The sequence below is a fragment of the Eptesicus fuscus genome, chromosome 13 (genome assembly GCF_027574615.1).
Source record: "Eptesicus fuscus isolate TK198812 chromosome 13, DD_ASM_mEF_20220401, whole genome shotgun sequence".
Taxonomy (NCBI): Eukaryota; Metazoa; Chordata; class Mammalia; order Chiroptera; family Vespertilionidae; genus Eptesicus; species Eptesicus fuscus.
Window position 1 is genome coordinate 54,977,217 of NC_072485.1, and position 26,445 is coordinate 55,003,661.

The 26,445-nt window shown below is 43.6% G+C and overlaps 2 pseudogenes; both read right to left on the reverse strand.

The window, feature by feature from the left end:
- Positions 1–1,895: 1,895 nt before the first annotated feature.
- Positions 1,896–2,920, reverse strand: LOC103292796 (mas-related G-protein coupled receptor member X2-like; annotated as a pseudogene).
- Positions 2,921–8,885: 5,965 nt separating this feature from the next.
- On the reverse strand, positions 8,886–12,107 carry LOC103292795 (mas-related G-protein coupled receptor member X2-like; annotated as a pseudogene).
- Between the last annotated feature and the right edge of the window lie 14,338 nt (positions 12,108–26,445).

Sequence of the window (26,445 nt, forward strand, 5' to 3'; positions counted from 1 at the left end):
AGGTTGGGTGTGTTTAAAAAGAGCTGCCCAAGAGGATTCTTTTGTGACAAAGAAACAGTTCCAAATTTTGAATGTGGCTGTGATTACATGAATCTATACGTGTTATAAAATGTCCTAGAATTATACACAATAAAAATGTGTGCATGTGAAACTGGGTGAGATATGAGTAAGATGTGTAGTGTAAATAATTGTTTTCTACCCAGGTCAATTTCTTGGTTTTGAAAATGTTCTGTATTTGTGTAAGATGTCACCATTGGCAGAGGCTGGGTGATGGGCAGACAGGAACTCTCTGCACTAATTTTGCAAATTGTTGTTGGTCTATAATTAATCAGATTGAAAAATTTGTTGGATTTACTACCTACATGGATATTGCAGTTACCAAGAATGAGAACAAGGTTTATGCTGGAAAGAAGATTGTAAACTAGGCATGTAGGCCATGAGATAATATAATAAGCATTCACACCACCACCATTAAATTTAAGTATATATTAAAAATTTATCATATTTGCTTCCAATATTTCTTTAAAAATGAATAAATAAAATTTTGCAGGTAACTAAAGGCCTAACTTTCACTCACTGATCTCTTCAGAGCATCTGAAGTTGATATGCATTATTCTCTCACATGTATAACAGGATGTTAAAACAGCTCAGATCTAAATATCAAGATACTATAGGTACTACATTTCAAAGGAGGTAGGAGATACCATGCAGAATTTAAATACGAGATTTCTGATAACCGGTTACCAACGCTTATGCCATCATCCATATCAAAGCTGTGAACAATTAGAGTTGAAGTTTTATATGAGGCATAAAACATTGAGTTTAATTTAAAGATGAACCATCTCTCCTGCTCCATTGTGGCCTTTTGCAGGCTGAAAGACTGTAGTCCAGAAGAGGGTGCATTCTTTTGTTTCTCCCTTCCCACTTCCCCCAACCCTTGTCCTTGTTCCACCGGCCTGTTGTTTTTAGATGTGGTTTCAGACCCCCTAGGGTTGGACATATTCCTAGAGTCATTGTCAGGAGAGCAGGACTTTCCTCTTTGGTTTGTCCTGCTTGGGTGACCTTGCTGGCCATGTCTGGACTTGACAGTATTGTAGAGTTGACTCTAACTCATTTTGCAAAACTTATGCCAACCTCTGATACTATAAGGCCACAAGAGACATGGCTCATTACTCACTGCACTTTAGCCAATGATCCATTTAAATTTTTTTTTTTTTTAATTTCAGAGAGAGGAAAGGAGAGGGAGAGAGAAATAGAAACATCAGTGATGAGAGAGAATCATTGATTGGCTGCCTCCTTCATGCCCTCCACTGAGGACCCAGACTCCAACCTGAGCATGTGCCCTGACCAGGAATTGAACTGTGTCCTCCTGGTTCGTAAGTCAACACTCAACCACTGAGCTACATGGGCCAGGCTGATCCTTCTTAAGAGGGATTTAGCAACTATGACCATATATTTGGGGTGTCAAAGGGAATGAAACTTGTTTGCACACTGGCCACCATTTTCTAAACGACCTTTGTACTTTTATTAACAATAACACAATAAATTGCCTCTTTTCCCATTTCTATTTGTCCAGTTCCTGTTTGTCTTTCCTTGCCTGTCTTAAAAGGTTGGTGTGGCTGGCTTATGTGACATAAGGTACTTACTAGGTAAATTATAGTTATCAGTTCAAAGGCCAAGCATTTCAAGAAGCCTTTCCTGATCCACTTGCAAAGAAAAGCATTCAATAAAGAAATTCAGAGGACGATTACATGATAAATTTATTGGTAATGTCAGGAATGGTGGTGGTGAGGCATAACTTTCAGATTAATGAGAAAAACTAGAGCAGCCAGATTAAAAACAACCTATTTGAAGAGACTGGAGCATCACTGAAGCATTCTGAGGCTGAGGCTGAGAGAAGACTAGATACTTTCCAAGTCTGGAAGGGCAGCAGTGAGTCTCAAAGGTACTTCGGACTGATCAGGACAGAGGCTCTCATCACTGCCCCAGACTGCTTCCCGACATGTCCAGGGTTTCCCCAGGAAGGCTTTCTCCAGGTTCATCCACCTCAGGAGTGTCCTGCAGAGCCCTCTGGAGAACCAGCCTCAGGGTGTGTTGCCGCTTCCACCATCGCTGCCTGAAGGAGCCAACACAGAAGTAAATGATGGGGTTGTCACAGCTGTTGATACAGGACAGGGGTATTGCAATCAGGTAAAGATGGAAGACGGTCTTAGAATCACTTGGAAACCAGAATAAGAGGAACCAGATGATGCCATAGGGCAGGCCACAGAGGAGGAAGACCGGCATTGTGAGCATGATGGTCACGTAGAGCCTGGTTAGCGGCACCCGGTTGGAGCCACACAACAGTCTAGTCATCAGGGCCAGGCTGGACCCAGAGAGAAGCACAAATAACAAAATCAGCCACGTCACAGTGATGAAATCCAACACTGGGTACCAAAAATCATGCATGTTGCTAATCAGGAAGCCACAGTAGTTCCCTTCCAGGATGCTCAGGAGCAGGGAGAGGGCCCAGAGCAGGGCACACAGGGCGGCGGACAGGTGTCTGGGGCGGCGGCAGCGGCCTTCCGTGCTGATGGCGCTGAGAAAGCCTAGGCCTGAGATGTAGGCAAAGACTGACACAGCAAAGACAAATCCGCTCATTACTCTACTGTCAAAACCCAAGTCAAAAAGTGAACCTAGGGAACCTATAAATCGGCAGTAGAGAAAGAGGAAGTCGGCCCCTGCCTGGTTGAGGATGCGTTCCTGCGCATGCGGAAGCCCAGGAGCCAGAGCACCACTGCGTTCCCTGCCAGGCCCACGATGACTGTCAGTAAATGCAGGATTATGAACTCTGTATCAAATTGATGGACGGCCTGATCACTTCCATTGGTTGGTTCGAGGTTCGTCTCCCAGGCTGTGACAGTCATATCCGTGCCCCAAAACGCTTCAAGTGTTGGCCTGGAAGCAAAACAAGACTTGAGCACCTGCTCTATGACCACTGACCCTCATGCCCACCCTGTCTGTGGCGAATGGAGGCTTCCAGAGATTAAGATTCTTCCTGAAACACACAGTCTTGGAGTCCTGGAGCCTAAATTTAGTTCTCTCTGAAACTTAGAGCCTGGGCTCTTTCTCCTGCAACACAGACCCTCCATGTCCAACCTCTCCACTCACCACTCAGCTCCTGACATGTGCCCTGGAGGCAGGAGGGGAAGAGTCTGCACTGGTCCTGTGGAGGACAACAGGGTTCTGAGTTCCCCAGTACTTGTGCTCTGGGAGAGTGGCTTTGTTTGACAGCAGGCTGTCAGAAGCCCAGGGCAAGCTCAGTGACTGAGAGTGGTCTACTCACCAGGGAGAAAGGAGGTTATGACTTAGGCTCATGAAGGGAATGTGACCCCTTGTTAGGACAGAGTGAGGACACCCAAAGCTCTTGCATTAGAAATGTCCCAGTGTGTCATCTTTATGGGAATAGACAGTGATTACTCTTCCCATTGTTGTGTCCCCAGAAACCTAAATCTGAGTGGGAACACAATGGGGCTGTCAATAAAATTTTAATCCCCAAATGAATGAAGGAATGAATGAGGAGCCAAAGGGAGGAAGAAAATTTGGATTGAATATAATATCATAATTTTTTAAATGAAAAATTTTAAATGTGAAACAGAAGTCAGCACTTTTAACTCCACCACCAAAAAACACATATGTAATGAAAAGAAAATCCCATTTCTAATTATTCTTTCTGTGAAAAGCTCTTGTGTGTTCAAAAGAATATTTTTATGTCTGCAGACACCTCCTATCCAGGTGGGAGAAGATTTAAGACTGAATGAAACTTCTCTGCATTTTAGAGGAGAAAGAAGCCATTTTGGGAAGGAATGGGAGAGGTGGCCAAGGTTGTGAATAGAGGTAGTTGAGACAGAAATACAGAAGGGGCATTATTAAGTGGTTTTCCTATGATACGTGTAACAGGAAAGCCACTCATTGTCCCTACATGTGAATTCGAGTAGAGATTTCTCTGCAGATCAAAGCATTGTGTAAGAGAATTCTCGTGGTGGTGGAGTTGAGAAGTGCTTAGTTCTTTTTTTACAAAGGGCTTTGTTTTGATGAAAAGAGAGAACCTCTTGCAGATTTTATGTGAGAAACACAAGCCAACTCACACATAGGTGAAGAGTAGCAACTGATGAGTGCTTACATGGTATTACCTCTTTTAATCCTCCACATAGCCGTATGAGGCCAGTACTATGCGCACTCCTATCTGGTATAGAAGAAAAGACACGCACAAGGAGATTGAATGACATGCTCAGTTCTCACGTAGACAAGTGGAAGAGCCTGGATCTGAACCCACAGGTCTCTGCCAGAGTCTTCGCCTTTCTCCTGTCCTGCAGCCCCACTACCAGGGTGGTTTTTCTGGTACATGTGGGGGGTAGTGGTGCCGGAAACCAAACATTGAGACATTGGAAGTTAAATGTGAAAAGGGAATCTGGAATGCTTTGGTCAACCTTAATCGCTCTGAATGGTCAGAGCTAGTCACTCATTGTTTAGTTGAGACATTGGTAGTTAAAGCAACTCTCACCTGTTTATCATATGTAAATTTTTGCTGATTGTCTATTATTGGAATTTCCTGCCTAAAGGATATGGGTGTATCTCAGAACCCCAATAAAAGGGATGGCAAAGGCCAGAGCAGTGAGTAGTCCTCCCTCTAGAGGTGGGCTCCTGCCTGGCCCCCCCATTTACCCAAATTGATTCTTTTCTAGCTTCTTTTCATTTTGATTGCGGCCTTCTCCAGAAACCAGACCTGAACGGGAACCCTGAAACATGTGGGACGTGATAAGGGATCCCACATGGTGGGGCAGGAAGCAAGTAACTCTTAGGGACAAATCTAAAATGGCAACTCCTTTGTGTGTTTTATTAAACCGGAATAGGCAAATATCACAAATAACAAAGAAGTGAAGCTTATCTGCTGTGGAAGAAGTAGGTGGAATCCAGGTGAGAACAGACCAGAGATTCTAGGAGTTCCTTTTTGCCTCTGGACAGACCCAATCAGTCAATTCTTGCCAGGTTCAGCCAGCACAGGCTCCCCCAGTAGAATCAAAGCCGCTACCTTTCAGTCTGTGGGCTGTTGCTCTAACCACTGAGTCAAACCTGCTAGGGCTTGTCTGCCTTTTTAAACTCAAAACTCAATAATGCTGACTAGATCTGTCTGGGCTTTGTTGTTTTTCTTGGTTGTTGTTTTTCACTACTGTATCCTTGGCATTGAGCACCTGTCCCTTAGGACCATCCTATATAATAAAAGTCTAATATGCAAATCAACTGAACAGCAAAATGACCGGTCGCTATGGCGTGCACTGACCACCAGGGGGCAGACACTCAATGCAGGAGCTGCCCCCTGGTGGTCAGTGTGCTCCCACAGGGGGAGCACCACTCAGCCAGAAGCCGGGCTCACAGCTGGTGAGTGGAGTAGCAGGAGCCTCTCCCGCCTATGCAGCAGCAGCGCTAAGGATGTCCGACTGACAGTGTAGGCCCGCTCCCCACAGCTCGCTGAGGGACCCCTCCACCCCCTGAGTGCACGACTGTTGTGCACAGGGCCTCTAATCTTTTATAATATCATTCTTTAACACAGGAAGAAGCTGAGGCTGAAAGAGCCAAAGGATTTCCCTGAGATCACAGGGTGAACAGCAGGTCCAATGCCAGCCCTGGTCTCCTGGAGCCCAGCCTGAGGCTTTACCACTGTTCTCTGCCTCATTGTGGGGTGAGCACCTGAGTAAAGTCTTCATGTGAACTCAGATCCTGAGAGAACTTCAGGGGTGTAGAAAATGCTATTTGGTCTAAATACCCATTTCCTTCTCTCTCACATAATAGTTCTGAGAGTTTTAGACCAGATAATGGATTCTAATCCTAGTTTGCATTCACATTTGATGGCAGCATATGACCAGGTGGTAGCCAATGGGAGATGAGCACAAGTGATGTAACCAATCTTCTTCCCCTCTTCTCCTCTGGATGGAATGCTGATGAGTCTGGGAGCCCTGCATGAGAATGAAGTCTCCTCTCTAGGGCTGGGGAGCAGTGATTTGAAAGAGGACCAGTGCTTGATGCCTTGAAGTCACCAGTCCACTTCTAGTAACTTCTCATACATTACTTTTTAGGGCTACCAAAATCATAAATTTAAATTCTTAAAAATATTTGTATACAACCACCTTGAAAAATAATGTACAATCCATCCTGAAGGCATTTATGATGAGAGATGTTATTTTTAAGATATGACTCCCAGTAAGGGCGTGCCAACAGATCAAATAAATGAGATGTAATAACAAGTTGATCTAGTCACAGTGAGAGGGAAAAAGTCCCAAGAAAAGCAACTAAGAAAAGGCTATAAGAAAAATGGATTCTCTTCATTTGACATCAAATTTCATTTCCAGCTTCTCTACCTTCCGCTGCATCCTGTGAGGACACATCACTTTGCCTCACCACTGGGCTATCTTTCCCTCTGTCTACTGGTTGCTCTCAGGAAAGGGTGACACTGACAGCTGATTGTAGGACAGGAGGAGGGTGATTGAGGTTTAACTCTCTGCTATCAGGCTGTGAGTTTGCCATGGTGGTGTTACTCTACCTAAGGAGATAGCCCCTGTCTGAAGCCTTTTTTTGGTCATAGTGACGACCACCGCTACAGCCACAGCCCTCCCTGTGTTCTGGCAACTTATCTTTCCCTCAACACTTCAGGATGCCCAATGACAATAGCTCCCTATTTGACTAATCTTTAGGTGTCTCATCCTGCTCACCCTTCCTGCACAGTCTTTTTATTAAACTCTCTTCAATTGCCCTGTTTGTTTGTGCCTTGTGTTTTGGGCTGGGACAGGAAAGATACCTACATAAAACAAAGAAACTCGTAGAACAGCAAGGTAATGTGTGAAACCTGAGGTTATTAACAACAATTCACGTTTGAAAACAATGTCTGTGAAGCAAAAAGGACCTGTGTTCCTCACAGCCTAAGCTACCAGCACCAAAGCTTCCCTGAGGGAGCTTCATGTCTCTGGACACTCCTTCATGGGTGCCCATGGCTCCTTGCATGCTGCACCCCAAGATGCACTCATGACTATGTGGACTTAGAGGAAGAAAACCAAACTGCCTTTTAGAGAAGATAGTTCTGAGCTGACTCTTACCTGAGCGCCATCTTCTGGTTGAAGGTGGGGAGTAGAAAAAGAGGAGATTTCCAGGGAGTGCTGAACACCAGAGAATGCTCTCCTACCACTGGATAGGAGGTGTCTGGAGGAGCAGGAGTGGAACCTGATGAACAAAGAGGCTTATCAAGATGCTGGGCAGCCCCTGTGACTTCCTGTCCAAGGGGCACTGGCAAATGAAATTCTGGGGATGTGAGGCAAGGGCCTCTCGACACGCTTTTCATTTGCCCTGATCCAATGACTTATCTTTTACTTTCTCCATCCTACCCCATCTGGTCCCCCTCTTGTGAGGAATGTTTGATCTGGAGCCTGTCACTGCCCACGGTGGGTGAGTTCAGGAAGTCCACCCAACAGACAATGTGAGCTTCCATAGCTAAGGAAGTGTTTGCTTGGCATTCAGGGCCAGGCTGGCCTAGCTCATCTGATCTGTTTCCATTTACTCCCAGGCATATTGTATGCACATTAGTTTATTTCAGAGGACACAATAGTATATGAAATAAAAATGTAAAGTCTCTCCTAATCTCAATCACCAATAGCAAACGATGTTTACATTTCCCATTTTAACTCTTTTACAACTTATTTTATAGCTTTGCATAATATAGCCTCCTTTCTAGTTTTGATTTTTCGATACCAACAACTGTGTATACTGTGTTCCCTTTTAACAGATAAGGAATTTAGTACACCACAGGCACTTCCAGTCAGTCAACCCCCCCCCTCTCTTTCTGACATTTGTTAGTTAGATTATTTTCACATGATGTGGGGACAACCAGTCTTTTCAGCTTTAGCTCCTATGACTTCCTTTCATGTGCCCATGCTGCAGACAAATTGAGTTGCATGGCATTTCCTTAAATCTTAACTATGAAGCATTTGAAACAATGAGAGAAACTTAATCACTCATTTCTGAGTTTACCCAACTGTACTGTGTGCCTATGCTGTGCCAGTCACTGTTCCAGGCAGGGAAGAATAATACAGGGTCTATGTCCATACATTCCAGACGAGCTGGGTGAGCTCACCCTGGGAGAGAGTGTTGATGGAGAAGAGTTTGGAAACTCAGCATGAGGGCCTGCGCTCTCTAGACCCCTGGGAGAAGAGGAGGGCCCAGCCAACACAGGTGTAAGAAGCAGCTAAGAAGTAGGCAGTAAAGGAGGAGAGCACAGAATCCTGAGGCCGAACTGAGAAAATGATTGGTAACACGGGAGTGAGCAATGGTCTGAATCTAACTTGAGACACTGTGCAAGATGAAGACTAGAAATTATGGATTTGGACAAGGATTCTTATTTTAAATTTTACTTATTATATATCACCTCTAAGCCAATAATATATTAGAGGTTTCACGAATATTAACAGCTGATGTTTATGAAATATTTAGTCATATTTGGCACCTGGCTGAGTGCTTTTCATCCATTTTCTTATTTATTCCCCACTATGATCCTATGAGCAGATGATTTCAAGCACATTTGGCAGATGAATTAACTGAGGCTTGGAGAGGAGAGCTGCAGAACCAGGACTTCGACCTGGATTTGTCTGATTTGGACAGGGATTCTTTCTGTTGCAATGAAGATTGTAAAGAAAAAGCATTCAAAAAAGAAATTCAGATCACATGAGAAATTTATTGGTAATGTCAAGGACAATGGAGAGGTATAATGTTCGGACTAATGCTTTCTCTGAGAAAAACTAGAGCAGTCAGATTAAAAACAACCTATTTGAAGAGATTGGAGAATCACTGAAGCATTATGGGGCTGAGGCTGAGAGAAGACTAGATACTTTCCAAGCCTGGTAGGGCAGCAGTGAGACTCAAAGTTACTTCAGACTGATCAGGACAGAGGCTCTCATCACTGTCCCCGACTGGTTCCCGACATGTCCAGGGTTTCCCCAGGAAGGCTTTCTCCAGGTTCATCCACCTCAGGAGTGTCCTGCAGAGCCCTCTGGAGAATGAGTCTCAGGGCGTGTTGCCGCTTCCACCATCGCTGCCTGAAGGAGCCAACGAAGAAGTAAATGATGGGGCTGGCACAGCTGTTGACACAGGACATGGGTACTACAAACTGGTAAAGATGAAGGAAGGCATCAAAATATTTTCCAAGCCAGAATAAGAGGAACCAGTGGATGCTAAAGCACAGGCAGTGGAGGAAGACCAGCACCGTGAGCAGCACGGTCAAGTAGAGCCTGGTTAGTGGCACCCAGTTGGAGCCACACAGCAGTCTGGTCATCAGGGCCAGGCTGGACCCAGAGAGATGCATAAATAACAAAATCAGCCACGTCACAGTGATAAAATGAAATACCTGACACACGGAAAAGCTTAAAAAATTCAATGGAATGATAGAGAAATTTTTATCCAGGATGCTCAGCAGTAGGGACAGGGACCACAGCAGGACACACATGATAGCTGACATGTGTCTGGGGCGGCGGCAGCGGTACCAGATGGGCCACAGGACAGACATGCAGCGCTCTGTGCTGATGGCGCTGAGAAAGCTCAGGCCTGAGATGTAGGCAAATATTGCCACAGTGATGACAAATCTGCAGATTGCACTGGGGACAAAATTGAAGTAGAAAATTGAACATAGGGGATGTATAATCTGGCAGCAGAGGAAGAGGAAGTCGACTCCGGCCAGGTTGATGATGTAGATGGAGAAGGCATTCCTGTTCATGCGGAAGCCCAGGAGACAGAGCACCACCGAGTTCCCTGCCATCCCCACCAGGGTCATAATGACTGTCAGTAATTCCAGGATTAGGAACTCTGTGTTGAAAATTTTTTCTCTTCCACTTATTCATGTGAGTTCGCTGCTCCAGATGGATTCATGCTCGGGAACCCTCCACTGGTGCCACTAGAACCAAAACAAGACTTGTTTACCTTGTGCCTGATCAGTGAGTCTCATGGCCACCCTGATATATGGGAATTACTGTCTGTGTTACAGAGATTATGATACCAAAGGTGTCACCGTCTTGGAGTCCTGGAACCTGGATTCAAACCCAGTTCTATCTGACTCTAGAGTCGGGGCTCTCTCTATGCAACATGGACCTTCTTCTGACATGGGAATATTCTGTAGTCCAAATACCTCTACTCATAGTTGGAGACCATGTCATGTCTTCTAGAGGCAGGAGGAGCATAGTCTGGACAGGTAATGTGGGATGACAGCAGGACTCTGAGCTCATCATTGCTTCTGTCCTGCAACTGAGATTTCCTTTCAAGGGCTCAAAGTGGAAGCCCTGGCCCTGACCTCTGGGCTATCTCAGTGACTGAGAATGTCCATCCTCCAGAAAGAAGATCATGATTTGGGGTTATAAATGGAACACAGTCTTTTGCAATGAGGGGTATTAGTATGACCTGTCTTCTTGTGCTGGAAATGGCCAAGTGTGTCATCTTTATGAAGACAGGAAGTACTTTTCTCCTGAACAGTGGTGTGTCTAGTGAGACATAGTTTAATTCACTCTTATAATGGACTACTTCCTAGAGCAGCCAGAATAATAAATATGAAATACTTATCATTAACAGTGTACTCCCACTTTAAAAAACACACACCAAACAAACTACATTTTATTATCAAGGCATTTATAATGATAGCAAGAGATTTTTCCAAAAAGTGACACCCAATAGAGAGTTGCAAAGAGTCAAACAAACAAACTGAGGAGGTACAATGAGAAATTGAGCCAAACACACTAAGAGAGAAGAGAAGAGAAGAGGAGAGGGGAGAGAGAGAGAGAGAGAGAGAGAGAGAGAGAGAGAGAGAGAGAGAGAGAGAGAGAGAGAGATCAGGAAAACCAACTATTGGGAGATGATAAGAAGAGATGGGTTTTCTTCATTTGACGTCAAATCTCATTTCTAGCCTCTCTACCCTCCTCTGCACCTTGGGAGAGAAACCTCTTCCCCTCACACTGGACCCCTTCCTGTGGCTCCTGGGTGATCTCAGGAAGGATAGACACTTGCAGGTGGTTGGAAGGCAGGAGGAGGGCAGGTTTCAACTCCCTGGTTCTCTGATGTCAGGCTGTGAGTTGGCCATGGTGGTGTTACTCTACCTAAGGACATAGCCAATGTCTGGTTGCCTTTCTTATGGTCAAAGTGACAACCATAGCCCTCCCTGTGTTCTGGTACCTAAACTTTTCCTTTACCCTTCAGCAATAGCTCCCTATTATGACTTATCTTTAGGGGCCTCTACATCTTTATCAATTCCCCTTAGTTCTGTTCGCCCCTTTGTACATATTCCTTTTATTAAACTCTCTTCAATTACCCTATTTGTTTGTGCCTAGGGTTTTTTACTGGGACAAGTAAGATACAAACCTACAACAAACAAACAAGCAAATCCATTGAACAGTAAGCTAATGTGTGCAAGCTGAGTTACTAACAACAATTCATGTTTGAAAACAATATTTGTGAAGCAGAAAGGACCTGGGTCCCTCACAGCTTAAGCTACCAGCACCCAAAGCTTCCCTGAGGGAGCTTCATGTCTCTGGACTCTCCTTCAGGGGTTCCATGGCTCCTTGCATGCTTCTACCCAAGATGCAGTCATGACCATGTGGACTAAAAGGGAGAAAACAAAATTGCCTTTGCAAGATGGTAGTTCTGAGTCAACTCTTACCTGAGCAACATCTTCTAGTTGAAGGTGGTGAGTAGAAAAAGACGGGCTTTCCAGGGCATGCTGAACACCAGAGGATGCTCTCCTACCCCTAAATAGGTGGTGTCTGCAGGAGCAGGAGTGGAACCTGGTGTCCAAGAGAGGCTTATGAAGATGCTGGGCAGCCCCTGTGACTTCCTGCACAAGGGGCCCTGGCAAGTGAGATTCTGGAGATGTGAGACAAGGGCCTCACGGAACGTTTCTCATTTGCCCTGAGTCTAATGACTTATCTCTTCATCTCCCCATCCTACCCCATCTTGTCCTGCTCCAGTGAGGAATGTTTGAACTGGATCCTGTCACTTCCCACTGTGGGCGTGTGCAGGAAGCCCACCCAACAGGCAATGTGAGCTTCCATGGCTAAAGAAGAGTTTGCTTGGCATTCAGGACCTGCATGGCCTGGCTCATCTGATATGTTTCCATTTTCTCCCAGGAGGAATGTATGCACATTAGTTTATTTCAGAGGACACAATAGTATATAAAATAACAATGTAAGGTCTGTCTAATCTCAATCACCAATAGCAACCTATGTTTACAGTTCCCATTTTAACTCTCTTACAACTAATTTTATAACTCAGTGTAATGAAACCTCCTTTCTAGTTCTGATTTATTGATACCAAGAACTGTGTATACTGTGTTCCCTTTTAACAGATAAGGAATTTAGTACACCACAGGCACGACCAGTCAGTCACTCCCCCTCACCCCTCTCTCTTTCTGACATTTGTTAGCTAGATTATTTTCACATGATTTGGGGACAACCAGTCTTTTCAGCTTTAGCTCCTATGACTTCCTTTCATGTGCTCATGCCACAGCCAAATTGAGTTACATGGGATTTTCTTAAAAAATTAACTATGAAGCGTTGGAAACAATGAGAGAAACTTATTCACTCATTTCTGAGTTTACCCAACTCTACTGTGTGCCCATACTGTGCCAGATCCAGGCAGAGAAGATGCTGTGGACCAATGCTACCAGAGGACCTTTCACAGGCCCAATTTCCTGGACTGTGCTTATCTAAGGATATCATTTTCCCTAAACCCAGAGAACCCAATGAGATTAGAGGTAGGCCAATTTATTTATTCAAGCTTTTAACATGTAGAATGCCCCACCCACAGCACTAAGCTTGAATCTAAAGGGCCTACAGTCTGGGAGAAACAAAGGGAATCTTCTTTTTCTTTTTAAAAAATATGTTATTGATTTTTTACAGAGAGGAAGGGAGAGGGAGAGAGAGTTAGAAACATCGATGAGAGAGAAACATCAATCAGCTGCTTCCTGCCACCCTCTACTGGAGATGTGCCCTCAACCAAGGTACATGCCCCTGATGGGAATTGAACCTGGGACCCTTGAGTCCACAGGCCGATGCTCTATCCTCTGAGCCAAACTGGTTAGGGTGGGGATCTTCTTTTTCTATCCAATCAGGTAGAACAATTTCTGAATAACTATTTATGGTTTTGGACAGGGATTTTTTTTAACTAATTAAATATTACCTCAGAAGTCAATAATATATTAGAGGCTTCACATGTATTAACCGCTGATGTTTATGAAATATTTAGTCATATTTGGCACCTGGCTGAGTGCTTTTCATATGTTTTCTAATTTATTGCCCACTATGATCAGATGATTTCACCCTATTTTACAATGAGTTAATTGAGGCTTGGAGAGGAGAGCTGCAGAACCAGGACTTCAGACCTGGATTTGTCTGATTTGGACAGGGATTCTTTCTGTTGCAATGAAGATTGTAAACAAAAAACATTCAATAAAGAAATTCAGATCATATGAGAAATTTATTGGTAATGTCAAGAATGATGGAGAGGTATAACTTTCAGACTAATGCTTTCTCTGAGAAAAACTAGAATAGCCAGGTTAAAAACAACCTATTTGAAGAGACTGGGGAATCACTGAAACATTCTGAGGCTGAGGCCGAGAGAAGACTAGATACTTTCCAAGCCTGGCAGGGCAGCAGTGAGTCTCAAAGTTACGTCAGATTGATCAGGACAGAGGCTCTCATCACTGTCCCAGACTGCTTCCCAACATTTCCAGGGTTTCCCCAGGAAGGCTTTCTCCAGGGTCATCCACCTCAGGAGTGTCCTGCAGAGCCTTTTGAAGAATGAGCCTTAGGGTGTGTCTTCGCTTGCACCATCGCTGCCTGAAGGAGCCAACGAAGAAGTAAATGATGGGGTTGGCACAGCTGTTGATACAGGACAGGGGTATTGCAGTCAGGTAAAGATGGGAGACGGTCTTAGAATCACCTAGGAAGGACATGATGCCGTAGGGCATGCCACAGAGGAGGAAGGTCAGCACTGTGAGCACGATGGTCGCGTAGAGCCTGGTTAGTGGCACCCGGTGGGAGCCACACAATAGTCTGGTCATCAAGGCCAGGCTGGACCAAGAGAGAAGCACAAATAAAATCACCCACATCACAGTGATGAAATCAAATAACTGACACACAGAAAAGCTTAAAAAATCCAACAGAAGATAACAGATATTTTTATACAGGATGCTCAGCAGTAGGGACAGGGAACACAGCAGGGCACATGTGATGGTTGACAGATGTCTGGGGCGGCGGCAGCGGTACCAGATGGGACACAGGACAGACATGCAGGCCTCCATGCTGATGGCACTGAGAAAGCTCAGACCTGAGATGTAGGCAAACACTGCCACAGCAGTGAAAAACATGTAGATTTCAATGGGGACAAAATCGAAGTGGAAAATTTCACCTAGAAAATATACAAACTGGCTGCAGAGGAAGAGGAAGTCGGCCCCCGCCAGGTTGAGGATGTAGACAGAGAAGGCGTTCCTGCGCATGCGGAAGCCCAGGAGCCAGAGCACCACCGCGTTCCCTGCCGGCCCCACCAGGGCCACGATGACTGTCAGTACTTTCAGGATTATGATCTCTGTATAATATTGATGGAAGGCCTGATCACTTCCATTGGTTGGGGTGAGCTCGGTCTCCCAGCACCTGCTCTATGACTACTGACCCTCATGGCCACCCTGTCTGTGGCGAATGGAGGCTTCCAGAGATTAAGATTCTTCCTGAAACACACAGTCTTGGAATCCTGGAGCCTGAATTTAAACCCAGTTCTCTCTGAAACTTAGAGCCTGGGCTCTTTCTACTACAACACAGACCCTCTATGTCCAACCTCTCCACTCACCATCCAGCCCATGACATGTGCTCTGGAGGCAGGAGGAGAAGAGTCTGCACAGGTCCTGTGCAGGACAAGAGGTTTCTGAGTTCCCCAGTACTTGTGCTCTGGGAGAGTGGCTTTGTTTGACAGCAGGCTGTCAGAAGCCCCAGGGCAATCTCAGTGACTGAGAGTGGTCTACTCACCAAGGAAAAATGAGGTTATGACTTAAACTTATGAAGGAAATGAGACCCCTTGTTAGGACAGAGTGAGGACACCCAAAGCTCTTGCATTAGAAATGTCCTAGTGTGTCATCTTTATGGGGATAGACAGTGATTACTCTTCCCACTGTTGAGTCCCCAGGGCCCAAATCTGTGTGGGAACACAATGGGGCTGTCAATAAAATTTAAATTCACAAATGAATGAATGCATGAATGAACGAATGAGGAGCCCAAGGGAGGAAGAATCTTTGGATTTAATACAATATCATAATTTTTTAAACGAAGAATTTTAAATGTAAAACAGAAGTCAGCACTTTTAGCTCCACCACCAAAAAACACATGTAATGAAAAGAAAATCCTATTTCTAATTACTCATTCTGTGAAAAGCTCTTATGTGCTCAAAATAAATTTTTATGCCTGCAGATACCTCCTATCTAGGTGGGAGAGGATTGAGGATTGAAATAAATTTCTCTGCATTTTAGAGGAGAAAGAAGCCATTTTGGGAAGGACAGAGAGAGGTGGCCAAGGGTGTGAATGGACGTAGTTGAGACAGAAATACAGAAGGGGCATTATTAACTGGTTTTCCTATGATACCTGTAATAGAAAACCCACTCATTGTCCCTAACTGAGATTTGGAACAGGGATATCTTTGCAGATCAAGGCTTTTGTGTATGAAAATTCTGATGGTGGTGGTGGTGGAGTTAAAAAGTGCTTAGTTCTATTTTACAAAGGGCTTTGGATGAAAAGAGAGGCGCTCTAATAGAATTTAGGTGAGAAACACAAACCAACTCTCACATAGGTGAAGAGTAGCAGCTGATGAGTGCTTGCAAGGTATTACCTCTTTTAATCCTCTTAACAGCCCTATGAGGCAATGCTATGCTTACTCCCATCTGGCATAGAAGAAAAGACAAGCACAAGGAGGCTGAATGACATGCTCAGTTTTCACGTGCACTAGTGGAAGAGCCTGGCTCTGGACCCACAGGTCTGTGTCAGATGATTCGCTCTTCACCTGCCCTGCAGCCCCACTACCAGGGTGGTGTGTCCGGTACACATGGGGGGTGGGGTGGGGCAGGAAACAAATAACTCTTAGGGACAAATCTAACATGGGAACTTATTTGTGTGTTTTATTAAGCTAGAATAGGCAAATTGGGTAAATAACAAGGGAGTGAAGCTTATCCAGTGTGTAAGAAGAAGTGGGTGGAATCCACCTGAGAACAGACCAGAGATTCCAGGAACTTCTTCTTGCCTCTGGACAGACCCAATCAATCAATTCTTGCCAGGTTCAGCCTGGGCAGGCTCACCCAGTAGAATTGAACCTGCTACCCCTCAGTCTGTGGGCACCACTCTAACCCCTGAGTCAAACCTGCTAGGGCTTGTCTCCCTTTTTAAAGTCAAAACTTAATAATGATGACTAGATCTGTCAGGGCTTTGTCTTTTTTTTTCCTGGTTGTTGTTGTTCACTATTTTATTCTTGGCATTGAGCACATGTCCCTCAGAGACCATCTGTTATAATATCATTCTTTAACACAGGAAGAAGCTGAGGCTGAAAGAGCCAAAGGATTTCCCTGAGATCACAGGGTGAACAGCAGGTCCAATGCCAGCCCTGGTCTCCTGGAGCCCAGCCTGAGGCTTTCCCTCTGTTCTCTGCCTCATTGTGGGGTGAGCACCTGAGTAAAGTCTTCATGTGAGCTCAGAACCTGAGAGAGCTTCAGGGGTGCAGAAAATGCTAGTTGGTCTAAATACCCATTTCCTTCTCTCTCACATAATAGTTCTGCGAGTTTTAGACCAGAAAATGGATTCTAATCCCAGTTTCCATTCAGCTTGATGGCACCTTGTGACCAGGAGGTAGCCAATGGGAGGTGAGCACAAGTGATGTAACAATTTTAGGTGGTGCTTTTCCTTCCCCTCTTCTCATCTGGATGGAATGCTGATGTGTCTGGGAGCCCTGCATGAGAATGAAGTCATCTCTCTAAGACTGGGGAGCAGTGATTTGAAAGAGCACTGGTTTCTGATGCTTTGAAATCACCAGTCAAGTTCTAGTAACCTCTCTTGCATTTCCTTCTAGGGTTACCAAAATCATCAATTGAAATTCTTAAAAATATTTCTATACAACCACCTTGAAAAGTAATGTACATTGCATCCTCAAAGCATGAATGATGAGAGATATTATTTCTAAGACGTGACACCCAGTAGGGGGTGCCAACAGACCAAATAAGTGAGTTGTAATAACAAGTTGATGTAATCACAGTGAGAGAGGAAAAGTCCCAAGAAAAGCAACTAAGAAGAGGCTATAAGAAAACTGGATTCTCTTCATTTGACGACAAATTTCATTTCTAGCTTTCTACCCTAGGCTAAATCCTGGGGGGACACATCTCTTTGCCTCACCACTGGGCTCCCTTTCCCTCTGGCTCCTGGTTTCTTTCAGGAAAGGGTGACCCTGACAGCTGATTGTAGGGCAGGAGGAGGGTGATTGAGGTTTTAACTCCCTGCCTCTCTGCTGTCAGGCTGTGAGTTTGCCGTGGTGGTGTTACTCTACCTAAGGAGATAGACTCTGCCTGTGGGGCTTTTTTACGGTCATAGTGACGACCACCGGTACAACTACAGCCCTCCCCGTGTTCTGGCAACTTATCCTTCCATTTTACACTTCAGGTTGCCCAATGGCAATAGTTCCCTATTATGACTAATCTTTAGGTGTCTCACCCTGCTCACCCTTTCTACAAAGTTTTTATTTTTTTTTATTTTTATTAAATTCTCTTCAATTGCCCTATTTGTTTCTACCTTGTGTTTTTGGCTGGGAAAGAAACATACTTACATGTAACAAACAAACTTGTGGAACAGGGAGGTAATGTGTGGAACCTGAGGTTACTAACAACAATTCAGGTTTGAAAACAATGTCTGTGAAGCAAAAAGGACTTGGGCCCCTCACAGCCTCAGCTAGTAGCACCCAAAGCTTCCCTGAGGGAGCTTCATGGCTCTGGACTCTCCTTCATGGGTGCCCATGGCTTCTTGCATGCTCCACCCCAAGATACACTCATGACTATGTGGACTAAGAGGGAGAAAACAAAACTGCCATTGGAAGAACATAGTCTGAGCCAACTCTTACCTGAGCACCATCTTCTAGTTGAAGGTGGTAAGTAGAAGAAGAGGAGCTTTCCAGGGAGTGCTGAACACCAGAGGATGCTCTCCTACCCCTGGATAGGAGGTGTCTGCAGTAGCAGGAGTGATACCTGATGACCAAGAGAGGCTTATCAAGATGCTGGGCGGCCCCTGTGACTTCCTGCCCAAGGATCACTGGCAAATGAGATTCTGGGGATATGAGACAAGGGCCTCATGAGATGCTTCTCATTTGCCCTGAGTCCAATAACTTATCTCTTCCTCTCTCTATCTTACCCCATCTGGGCGCCCTCATGTGAGGAATGTTTGAACTGGACCCTGTCACTGCCCACTGTGGGTGAGTTCAGGAAGCCCACCCAACAAGCAATGTGAGCTTCCATAGCTAAAGAAGAGTTTGCTTGGCATTCAGGGCTTGCATGGCCTGGCTTATCTGATCTGTTTCCATTTACTCCCAGGAGTAATGTAGGCACATTAGTTTATTTCAGAGGACACAGAGTATATAAAATAAAAATGTAAAGACTCTCCTAATCTCAATCACCAATAGCAACTGATGTTTACAGTTCCCATTTTAACTCTTTTACAACTTATTTTATAGCTTTGCATAATATAGCCTCCTTTCTAGTTTTGATTTATCGATACCAACAACTGTGTATACTGTGTTCCCTTTTAACAGATAAGGAGTTTAGCACACCACAGGCATGACCTCAGTCACTGGATGTCCCTCTGTCTTCCTGACATTTGTTAGCTAGATTATTTTCACATCATGTGGGGACATCCAGTGTTTTCAGCTTTAGCTCCTATGACTTCCTTTCATGTGCCCATGCTGCAGACAAATTGAGTTACATGGCATTTCCTTAAAAACTTAACTATGAAGCATTTGAAATAATGAAACTCAATCACTCATTTCTGAGTATACCCAACTGTACTGTGTGCCTATGCTGTGCCAGGCACTGTTCCAGGCAGGGAAGAATAATACAGGGTCTATGTCCATACATTCCAGACGAGCTGGGTGAGCTCACCCTGGGAGAGAGTGTTGATGGAGAAGAGTTTGGAAACTCAGCATTAAGGCCTGCACTCTCTAGACCCCTGGGAGAAGAGGAGGGCCCAGCCAACACAGGTGAAAGAAGAAGCTAAGAAGTAGGCAGTAAAGGAGGAGAGCACAGAATCCTGAGGCCGAACTGAGAAATTGTTTGGTAACATGGGAGTGAGCAATGGTCTTAATCTAACTTGAGATACTGTGTAAGATGAAGACTAGAAATTAAACTTGGGACATGCAGTATAGAGTCCTTGCTGATTATGACAGGCATGGTTCCAGCGGATGGTGAGCCTGGAAGATTGAAAGTGTTGGTTTAGGAGATTCTGGCAGGATAACCCCCCTGGCAAACCCCAGAGAATAAACTGACAATCATGACAGTGAAAGACAGCTCAGAAAGATGGCTAGGAATAAAATTCATCTATCTATCTATCTATCTATCTATCTATCTATCTATCTATCTATCTCAATTCTTTCATATATATATATGTGACACAATTCTCTAAATTAAATGTCACCACTTCTAGAGAAAACAGAAATCAATGAAGACTATCAGCCTTAACAGATATTAGAGGCTATTCTATACCATCAGTGTAAACAGCTATGTTGTGTTAATATACAAACAGATAGAGAGATAGATAGCAAGTTTCAGGGAATCAAAGGTAAATCCACATAAAATTCCGTCTCTTACACCCTGTTACATTTAAGAGGTTTGTACATTTACATATGTATAAAGAAATAATGTAGAATTAGAAAGGAATGGGGCGATTTCCTTTGTAACCTTGGTTGGAGAATGTTTTCCAAACCACAAACAAAACTTCAAAGTCATAGATGAATATGTTGATTAGAAAACTATTCAAAAGTAATTTTTTTTCATGAATAAGGCCATCAACAAATCAAACAAGAAACTGAAAACATACTTACAATGAGTATTTGGACACAAAACTAAAATTTATAACATAAATTTTTACATATTCATTATGTATAAAAAATATATTTCTATATCTTCTGCCCATTACCTAGAAAGAACCCTAACAACAAATAAGAATTTGACCAACTCAGTTCCTAGATAATCTTGCTTCTTAAACATGAAAAAATAATGCTAAAACTTATAGATGATGGTAAAGGGTAATTGCAGCTCCACTGAGAGGGGGTTGGGTGTAGATAGAAGATGGTAAAGGGGGCATAAATGGTGATGGAAGGAGACTTGACTGGGGTAGTGAATGCACAGTACAATATACAGATGATGTATTATAGAACTGGACACCTGAAACTTAGATAATTTCTTTTTAAAAAAATATTTTTATTGATTTCAGAGAGGAAGAGAGGAGAGAGAGAAAGAAACATCAATGATGAGAGAGAATCATTGATTGGCTGCTCCCTGCACACTCCCTGCTGGGGATCAAGCCTTCAACCCAGGAATGTGCTCTTAACCAGAATCAAACCTAGGACCCTTCATTCCACAGGCCGATGCTCTATTCACTGAGCCAAACTGGCCAGGGCTGAAACTTAGACAATTTCTTAACCAATGTTATTCACTCATTTCTGTGTTTACCCAACTAATTTAATAAATTTAATAGAAAGGGAAAGAAAGACCCCCCCATAGTGACTCATAGTTACAAAATACAAAAGGCCTGGGCAGGTAATGTAAAACATGGTGACTATAGTTTAAAATACTGTTTTGTATATTGGGAAGTGGCCAAGAGATTAAATCTTAAAGATTCTCATCACAAGAGAAAAAAAAGTATCTATGTGTGGTGATGGATGTTAACTAGGCATATTGCTATGGTTATTTTACAATATACACAAATATTGAATCATTTTGTTGTATACTTGAAACTAATATAATGTTATATGACAAATATATCTCAGTAAAGCCTGGCAAAATCATAGTCCAAAAGTACACACACATAGAGAAAAAGAATCTCCACTGAGATATTTTCACCCTCAGATGATCATATATCTGTTAGCCCAATACCTTGTGTTTCAGGCCTGTGAGCAAAGTGGTATTCTTATTGGATTGGCCGTTCCAAGTAAAACTCTGCCTGAAAAGGGAAGCTGCTCTTTACACAGACCCACACTGGTAGGAGATGCTGCCACGCTCTGCCAGTTTAGTCAGCAGGCATGAAAACCTTCATCTCACCAGAAACAGGTCCTGATCTTCCTATTTTTGGAAGATTTCATAAAGGAGTGGGAGCAACATAGGAAGTTCTGTGCTGCCCAGTCCATCAGGGGCTTTACACAGCATATTTATTTTCTCAACTTATCTGGAAGTTTTACACTCTCTATTTACCAGTCAATTGCCTTAGCTACGTAACACAATAGTGTGAAATCTAAAGAAATGAGTAGTTTTACCTTGTAAAAGTGTCCACTTCTAGCACATTAATGCAGATTAGGAGAAGGTCTTCTTTCTGAGCTGAGCAGCCCTGACCTTGCCTTTGTGTGAAGAAAAATGTGCCCCTTCCTTCCCAGTAGTCAGAGCCTTGCACTGGTTAACTAGAGGATTGTAGGTCAGCCCCTTCCCCTTTTCTGCCTTTGTTTGGTGCAGTGGACAAACTGTACAGCTCACCCCAGAAGTCTGCCCTCCTCATGAACACCAAACACCAAGACCTTAGGAAACTCAACCTCTGTTTCCATCCTCCCATCCTACTGGGCTCTAGGACTGGATTTTGACTCTGTTTCCCCCCAAAGACATTAAACAGATATTGTTTTCAATAGTGTTTGTTCAAATGTATTCCCATAATATCCAATATTTTTGCTCACCCTCGCATTTCACATCTCATGTCTTCCATTCCTCAAAGCACATTTGTCAGGAGTTCCTTTCATGAGAGTCTGTGGGTGGGAGCCATGCAGGGCAGCTCAGGGCCTGTGGAGCTGTCAGACAGGCACTCTGACCGGTGGTCCTGAGGGGTGTCCTGTTTAGAGGAATGTTTGAAGGAGAGCCAGATGGAGACTGGACAGTGTGGCCTGGGAAGGAGGTCCAGTCCAGCTGGAGAGCAGTGGAGGCCTGCCTTCCATACCCTGTGGAATGACTGATTCTCCCCTGCCATGTAGCGACCTGAGTCAAGGAGCAAGGCTGTGGGCTGGAAAACCTGGGCCTCTGTGGCTGAGTCTGGCAGCCCTGGGGAGTAGAACATTTGGCCTGGTCAGAGCCTGGGAGGAGGCTTTGCCCAGTGAGGGCCAGCAGCACTGGAAAAGTGGAGTGCCACTGAGCCAAACAGGCTAGGGCTTTTTGTTTTTATCAAAGTTTAATGGTTTTTATTTTTATTTATTTATTTTTAATCCTCACCTGAGGATATTTTTCCTTTGATTTTTAGATAGAGAGGAAAGGAGGGGGAGAAAAAGAGAGAGAGAGAAACATCGATGTCCACTGGCACCTTAACCCGGTAATAACCTGGAGTCAAGGTATATTATGCCTTTAACCAGAATGAAATCTGGGATCCTTTAGCCTGTGGGCCAACACTCCATCTATTGTTCCAAACTGGCATGGTTTTGTTTTGTTTTGTTTTAGTCTCTCTGTCATTTACTTCCAGCTTGACTTGCAACAGAAGTTACCTCCAGTCCACATCTCTGGTAAAGTCAAAGTCTACCTTCTTATTTGAAAACTGATACCTGAGCACAAATGGCATGTGATTCAGGCTGAGGCAACCTCATAATCTCACTATTTCTTGGATTGCCTAGACTGGGCTTGTGACTCAAGTTTCTCAGGGAGTCATCCTGAAAAATCTAGGTTCCTAAACTCCAGGTCCAGTGCTCCAAATCTCATACACACAGGTTCTGCATTTCTGCATATTCCAGGGTCTCTGGTTGCTAGGTGGGCTGGGTGGAGACCGGGCTTCCTCTGCTGGACCAACGGGTTCGGGAATAGGTAGTGGAGCAAGGCCTGTGACCTAAGCTCCTAAAGGCACTCTTCTTGAAAAATGTCTTCATGAATTGTGTATTGGTGGATGTCAGAGTGTAGACTGGGGGCTGTTAGTAGATTTGGCCTAGTGACTCTAGCTATTTCATAAATGGTAAAGCTTTTGTTGAGGATGTTGTCCATCAGGAGGAGCCACCTGAATCTATACTGCTATGCATCTGCTGGGCTGGCTGTTGGTCTCTTCATGATGGAGGCAAGACAACTTAGAAGTTTTAGATGACTTCTCCTCTGCTCCCCAAACATAACCCTATGATGGCATGTACCATATTGTATGACAGTCTGCACTGCACTAGACTGCTTCCTTCTACAGCCTGAGGGGATGCTGTCTTTGAATCTCTAGGGCCTGGCACAGGGACTGGAGCATAGCAGATGCTCAGTTATTACTTATAGAAATAACAGGAGAATGACTGAGTGAATTTGCTATGAAATGCATGCTTGATATATTCAAGTGGATACATTCACTGTAAAGATCTGTTAAAGGATATATTTGTAAAGAAGGATATATTTGTAATATACATATTATACTATTACCTTGAATTCATTCACCAAAAATGAAAGAGAGGGAAGGAATTTCCTTGGAGTGTGGGCCAGCACATAGAATTGTACTCTGACTTGCTTGCAGAAAGCACATTCATCAAACCTTGCCTATGATTTGCTGTTTATATGTAGTAAGTGGAGATCATAAAATCATATGTATTTCATTCTGCATGAGGATATTTCTCAATACTGCTAAATATTTTCTATCTAGAATAGTTGTCAGATGTATGCTCATTTCAATAACAATGTTTCTGAGACTTCTCTTAATTGAACACTCATATTACTTTTAATTAGAACTATAATTTCCCCTTCATAATCATTTTTTATTGATTTATATTGTATTTTGACGAATGAGGTAAGTACATGGATAAGCCCAATGGCATAAGCAGTATTGGAAACAGACCCAATTGCTTCTAGTGAAGCAGATAACTCAGGGCTCTGAGGTCCACGTGCATTAGGGAATCAGTGAGTAACCTTGAGGGCTCAGCATTTATTGGATGTAAATCAATACCTTTTCTTGATGGAATGGAAAGGGTTGGTTACACAGTCTACTGAGAAAATATTTTAGAAAGGGTTTTTGCTCAACATAGAAATACAGTGCTTGGTCACATATGTTTTAATGATGCTTGTAGTAGTAATGCATAAATAAATAGTTGTGGATGACAGCTCTCAAAAAGTGCCACGAGGGACTTTCATATCCTTCCTCTCTTCCTGAAGGAAATTCCTGGATGTTCTGCATGACCCACCCAAGATGAAGTCACTAGCTTTGGAGAGGAGGCAGCTCATGAGCAGACTCTTTCCTCCCCTCCATTCTTCTCCCTGGAAGCAGCAATGTGACTGCAATGAAAGTTAAGCGCCTTTCTCTTATTGACTGATTCCAGAGAACACTTTCTGTTACCTTGAGTGGGAGATGCCTGCAGGAACTTCAGTGAGACCTGTGATAGAACCAGTCTTTTCTTTTTCCTTTTTTAGCCAATCTTTTCAAGAAAACATCATGATTATCAGGCAGGAGCTGCTTGAGAAAAATTGTTGCTTAGCGTCTCCTACATTGCAGGCCAAGACCATTACTGGGTTTCAAAGACATGCTATCTGTTCCTCAAGACCTCACAGGGTGTTGGAAGAGGGAGACATAGAAACCAGACATTCTGGGACAATGTTGTAAGTGTTCCATAGAGGAAGGTTGGGGCCACGTGTGTTCATTGTGGCTGCAATGGCTGGGCTTGAGAATTCAGAGGTTCTACGTTTTCTTGCAGCCAACACGAAGAGGAATGTCCCTGACATAAAAATAACCAGTTGCCCAGGTGAAACCTAACAGTCTTTGGTTCAAAAAAATGTGAAATTTTCCTACAGCGTTCCTCAAAGCTGTACATCTGAAAGGATCATAAGACTCACAGGGCTGAATCTCATAAGCACCCTCAGTATAAGTTGGTGGCATCACATCAAAGCGCTCCGACAGGTGCACAGACTACATGAACAATCTTCCTATCTTCTTCCACCACCCTGTCATCCAACTGAGGAACCCCTTACCTACAGCCAAGCCTAGTACAGCATCTGGAAATGAAGGGGGTGCATGTAGGACACAGAATCAGTAAAATGATGAACTGGAAAGAGCCTTGGATCAAGCGTAGGGAGACGTAGTTCTGATGGATGTATTTGGTTAGAAAAATTGAAAACTGTATTTAGTATCATTTTCACAGCTACCTGTAGTGTCTCCAGAGGACTCAGCATTCATTTACGAATTCCTCTCCCTGAGTGTAAATATATGTGGCGGCCTCACTGTCTGTGAAGAACAGACAGCCCTGTCTGTTGAGACATTGTCATAGTGGACCCTCCACGTCTGCCTGAGTTCTCTGAGGAATGAGTAACCAGTGTCAGAGAATAGTCCAGAATTCTGTAATGAACCTAAGTCTACCAATACAATGACTTGACTAGGGCAGGATCAGATGTTTTCAACTCACGGGAACTGGCCTTGAAACTGACTATAATCCACAGCCAGAAAAATCTGTACAAAATCTTGAGGCTTACAGAGTATACCAAATCTACTATCTGCATGCTACTGAAAATTGTTTTCCAAGATAATTTCTATTTTAAAATTGACCCTGAGTTTACAATGGCCACATTGGAATTGGTGGGACATAGTGCTAGACTCTATACTGGTCGAGGTGAGAGCTATAACCATTCATCATTTCTCAAAGGTAAAGGCCATGGTTTTCTTTACTACGAACCAAAGCCAACTTGTCACCATGCTGTAGACAAATGCCACTGGAGGGCTTTCACTAGCCCAGTTTCCTGGTCTGTGCTTATGCAGGTAGAGACTCTCTCCAAGGATATTTTCCCTAAACCCAGAGAACTCAAGGAGATTAGAAGTAGGCCAACTCATTTATTCAAGATTTTTAGGTATAGAATGCCCCAAATCACAGCACTAAACATGAATCTAAAGGGCATATAGTCTGAGAGCAAAAATAAGGAATCTTCTTTTTCTGCCCTATCAGGTAGAAAAATTCTGAACATTAGTTTATGTATTAGGACAAGGATTCTTTTTTTTTTTTTTTACTTATTATATATTTCCTCTAAGCCAATAATATGTTAGAGCCTTCACAAATATTAACAGCTGATGTTTATGAAATATTTAGTCATATTTGGCACCTGGCTGAGTCCTTTTCTTTTTTTCCAATTTCTTTTTTTAAAATTTCTTTATTGATTAAGGTATTAGATATGTGTCCTTATTCCCCCATTACCTCCCACCTCCCATT